This window comes from Fragaria vesca, unplaced genomic scaffold, assembly GCF_000184155.1.
Source record: "Fragaria vesca subsp. vesca unplaced genomic scaffold, FraVesHawaii_1.0 scf0513070, whole genome shotgun sequence".
Lineage (NCBI taxonomy): Eukaryota > Viridiplantae > Streptophyta > Magnoliopsida > Rosales > Rosaceae > Fragaria > Fragaria vesca.
The window spans coordinates 368263-373810 of NW_004443442.1; the positions used below are offsets into that span (position 1 = coordinate 368263).

The 5548-nt window shown below is 37.5% G+C and overlaps 1 pseudogene; it reads right to left on the reverse strand.

Moving 5' to 3' along the window:
- Positions 1–2941: 2941 nt before the first annotated feature.
- LOC101292276 lies at positions 2942–3928 on the reverse strand (annotated as a pseudogene).
- Positions 3929–5548: the final 1620 nt, after the last annotated feature.

Consider the following 5548-nt stretch of genomic DNA (forward strand, 5'->3'; position numbering starts at 1 on the left):
CTCCTCTTCTCTATCCGAACACTGAACCCAGTTCTAGCACCATAGTCATTGTAGAGGTTGTATGCTTCCTTCTCACTATTGACAATTACTCCCAACAGGTTGTCATTGTTACTAGCTTGACGATTCACAATAATTGGATCTTTTCCCAAATCAGTTGTCATGCAATACTCTTCATCATCTTCTAAGTCAATCACTGTATGTAGGCATGTTAGTGAATGAATTAGCATGTAAAATGTATAGCTACTGTAAAAGAAAAAAATTGATAGAACATGAAAATAAGGGGTCGAACCCAGCAAAATCAAGAACATGATTAAAAAAGGTTTCTTTACCTTGGTGATGATCATCTACATCTATATTCATTGTTGGATATATAGAGGAACTCAGTGTCATAGAAACGAACAATATAGCAATATAGGTGATGAGAGACTATGACATAAAAGCTGTTCTATGGTTTCTTTACCATAATATCTGAACGACATGTAGAATACATGTTGATAACGGCAAACAGAGAACTCCGTCGGGTTTGTCATCAATTTTTTTGTTTGGCATTTGATAGAATTTTTACCACACGATAAAATTATCCTGAATTGAGTAAGTTAAAAAAAAACCACGTGTCGATTTTGTATTGGTAAGGAGGACCAAATGTCATGGTGAAGTTGTTCTCTTGGAGGACAGAAAAATTTCTCTATAGCCTTAATATCAAATATCTGACGAGATACTGGATGTCATGTCATCATTCATTAACTAATAATTTTATTCTAATGCATGTCATTTCATCCGACTTCAAAAAAATTGCAAGTCATTACATCTTAAGTAGAAAATGTCGTTGTTTCCCAAGCCCCAATCAAATCAACCATCCTTTTCTCTTTTGTTTAGGGATAGGGTTTAGTATTTAAAAAACAACATAAAACCCAAAATGTTATGTGACAAAATAACTGAAATAATTTTTCATGAAGAAAATCCACATGTCTAAATTTGATTGGAATGTAGGACCACATCAGATTGTCATGTGGTCCTCCCGTAGCACAGAAAAATTTCTCCATCATATGGTATGTACTTTTTGGTATCCACCTCTAGCATTTTTCTATGCATATACCTCAAAGTTAATTTGCAGAATTTTGTTTTTCTCTTTCACTGAGCAGGATTCAAATTTGCCAACCACTTTTTACTTGACCATCTAGTAACCACTATCTAGATTGGTGACACATGTCTGTTCAAATTGTTTTATTTTATTGTTCATAAAAAAATGAGTATGTGTCACCAATCTAGATGGTGATCATTAAGGTGGTCAAGTAAAAGATGGTTGGTAAATTTGAATCTCATCGAGCATGCTTGCAAATGTTGGAGAAAGAAATAAAAGCTTGACAAAAGGGAGAGTTTTTAAAATTAGTAAATCCACAAATTAGTAAAGTTTTTAAAATATATGAAATTGGAAAACATTGAGGTACATGTGATCGATGATAGGACGAGAAATTTCATTAACACATGGTTAATTACTAGATACCCACATTTTATTTTTGAATCTTTTTTAAATACTATTTTACCCTTGATTTGAGAATATTGAAATTAAACCAAACAAATTAATGTTATACCAGAGTCTAGTCTAAACAGCAGAACAATATTCCATAATCTTTTTTATTAACTTATGAATTCCGAATGGATCCAACAACAACAGCCAAATTGAGTAGATAGTCGAGCTAAATTGACCGATATAGGTAGCAATCCCGCTAACTTATTTTACATCTTCATAATAAGCTTTTCTTTTTTTTTTTTTTTTTTTCTTTTTTTTTTTTTTTTATTAAACGGGGTTTAGAACCCAGCCTATTCAGGGAAGCTCAGCCCTAAGCCCGAATTATTATTAATCAAATGAGAATAAGCTGTTTATAGATAATAGGATCCTTCAGAATATATATGTAATAAAGAGCTTAAACGATTCCTAATAGATTTGTGTATAGCGGTACTAAACCATTGATGGTGTATCACCGGACTAGAAAAGCCTTTGATAGAAACAAACGAACCCTACCCGGAGGAAAGGATGCGGGGGTTCGGCTCTTTGTCGATGGAGTTCAGGTTCAAGTGGAGGGTCGCAGCGGTTCGAGGAGAGTCGGCGGTGCGAGATCAGCATTCATTTGGTGTTGGCGGCAACTGGTCGGTGGCGACGACGGGGTCTGGTTTTCAAGTCGGGTCTACTTGATCCGATGCGGTTTCGCCCCTTTTGTGATCGTTCTCGGATCCAAAGGCTGCTCTGGCCGTCATGGTTGGGCACCGAAACAAGTCGGCACGTCTGTGCTTTAGGCAGACAGAGGTGGTGATGCGGTCGGTGGCAACTGGCAAGCAAGGGAGGACATCGACGAGACATTGGAGGTTCCCCTGCAGCTCTGAACTTTGGAGTGGGCTTCATGGTAATTGGGCCTTGGCTTCTGCTTTGGCCCAATCCTATTTTTCATTTCTGTTTTGTTTTATTTTTCAATTTCTACAAAATTTCCTTGCTTTTTGTAAGGAGCTATTGGTATTTAGCTCAGCTATTTACAAAATTTCCTTGTTTCTGTAAGGAGCCATAGAACTTAGTTTCTGCCTATGTCTATGCATGTTAGACTTCCTAGTTTTAGGCTTTATGAGCTTAATCATATATGGGGTGGTGCTAGTATATATACCACGTCCTCTAACTTGTTCTTGTTAGCAAGGAAAAATATGTATCCGTGTCGTCTCAGACATTTGAAATTGAAATGAAATTACAACGATTATTTGAAAAAAAAAAAACGGTTGATAGTGTTTAACTCTATTAAGAGCAAAAATAAACTTTCTGAAAAAGAAAAAAAAAAGAAAAAAAGGTACAGTCAACCGATTCAACCTCTTTATTTAACAAATGAGTAGAAATGTAGAATACAAGATAGGAAGTATTCTAGATTGATGTTATATGATTTAGGCAAGCGACACTTTATTAAATTTATTCTAATTAGTTAAGTTAACATGTATCTAGCAATACAGATTTTCGCCAGGAGAAACATTAAGTTGGGTACAGTAGTCCTTATAATAGTTGATACGAGCTTGAACTTTGTCCGGAGCTTTGCCATCACATTCAACGGCACCGTTGATGGCTCGAGTTGTGGCTCCGAATCCTTGGCTTATAACAGAGTGAACATTGTTCATCCAAAACCACAACCCTGTCTTGAACGCCACCACGGAGTCCGAAGCCACCGTTTCCGGAGAGTTTAGGCCGTCAAAGCCAATAGCATTTCCGGCGGCTCCGTAGTTGTAGTTCCAGGTGAGTTGGAGTGGTCCACGGCCGTAGTACTGCTTGGCAGGGTTGCATGGGTAGTTTGTGAAGGATGTGTCGCAGTAGGTGGCCTTTTCTATCTCTTCTACGTAGCAAAAATCTGCATAAATCCATCATTAACAAAATAGTACTTGGATTTGTATCCAAAAAAAAGTACTTGGATACACACACAAGAAGTTACAGTTAAAATACTAGATTATTGGATGATGAGAGACAATGATGATATTCTTACGGCCAGTCTCATGAGTGACATGAGCAAAGAAAGCTGCAATTTCCCGCTTATTGTCATCAGCGGAACCGGTGGTAGCGAAATCGGTGTAAGAGCCGAGGGCATCAAGAAAGGCCTGTCTAGTGTAGAAGCTCTTGCCGGCACAGTCAGAGCCAGCCTGGCCCATTGAAGAAGTCGGTGGTGACGATATCCGCTACTGAGCTACCGCCGGTAGTTGGTGTAGGAGTGGTGGTGGTAGTACAAGGTCCTGCTTGACAACCCTTGCCGCAGTAGGCATCGCCGGTGCCGCAGTAACCAAATTCGCTGCAACACAGGTCTGCTGCACACCCGCAGTTTTGAGCTGTTGCAATTTGGGCTACAAGTGCTAAGCCTAGGATGGTGAAGAAGAAGAGTTTTGTCCTAATTGTAACTTGGAAAGCCATGTTAACTAACTATGGACGGGTCGATCAGCTCTATTTGTTATATGTGTATAGAAGCAGGTATATATAGAACTAATTAAGATGATGATCGACTTGGGTATTTATAAGCACCGTCTGGATGATCGAGTAACAATTAGAAATGGTCATTTGCAACGACGTGTTGATCTGACTACTTACAATTTGGTTTGGCGACTTGACTTTTTACAAATTGGACGTACAATTGGGGGTATGATTTTTCTAGAAGTTTCTATCACTTTTAAATGAGTGTGTCATCACAATTAGCTAGTCTTAACCGACCCGAGACCCTCTTTTGTACTACATCATCCACAAATGCACTAAAGATTTTTTAACTAAATTACTAACTTACCTTTTATCTTAGGGTCAATTTGTTATCCTATTTTTTATTTTAGCCAATTTGATACCCTAACTTTTCATAATTAGCCAATTTGCTACCCTAACTATTATTTCTGCCAATTTGTTACCTTATGTTTTCAAAATTAGCCAACTTGCTACCTTTTTGTTATTTTATTTTGTTCATTTCTTCATCCAAACATGAATTAATTCTGAAAATCGAAGGTTAAAGTTAGTCAATATTGAAATTTTGATAAGTAAATTGATTAATCTTGAAAGCCTAAAATAGCAAATTTGATAAAAGGGTAGCAAATTGGTTAATTATGAAAAAATAAGGTAGCAAATTGGCTGAAATGAAAATTAAGGTAGCAAATTGACACTAAAATGAAAGTTAAGATAGCAAATTGGCAATTATACCTATTGACATTGTCTTTCTCTTTGAAATACCATTCATAGTTTCATACTGGATGCCTTGACAAAAACCAGGGACTTTGTTGTTGTAAGTGACGACAGTAATTAAGTACGTAGTTGTTAGGTGCGATAAATATTATCAGAGTAACACAAAACCTAAATAGTTGTGGTATAAAACTTTGGTACGTATAATATCGTAGGGTGTGCTCCATTAATAGAGAAGAAAGAGTAAGTCTCTGATTAGGATGTGTGTATTCATGGACTAAAAACAGATGACTTGTTCTGCACACGTTTTTTTTGCCCTGGAGACGAAATCCCGTTTTGCAGCCTAGCAACATTCCAGCACGCCAAAATCGACATCAATAAACTGATATAGTACTGGCCTGCAAGCCTGCAAGCAATATGCAAACAAATCACTGGACTGGAAGATATAACTTGAGGTGCTTGATTTGTTGCCATTGGTGATTATGAGGAAGACGATCCAGTATTGTATGTCTATGGAAAACTGGTCCGAGAATCCATTAAAGCCTCTTGGTACTGCAACACCACCCATAACACCTAAAATGTTGGTTTAAAAGTCTTTATAGATTTGGTTGTTAACTTTATCTCTTCTTCTAAGTCAAATAGAACATGAAAAATAAAGGTGCAATAAATCATATTGAAAAGGCGAGTGTATTTTGGTTTTTAAGTCTAGTCTAGGCTAGGTAGGGCTGGGCACGGGACGGGACGGGCCGGGATTTGGTGAATCCCGTCCCGTCCCGAAAATAAAAGAACGGGACGGGACGGGACGGGAAGGTGTTTTTAAAAATCTGTCCCGTACGTCCCGATCCCGACTAAATTTTTTTTTTTTTTTTTTTTTTT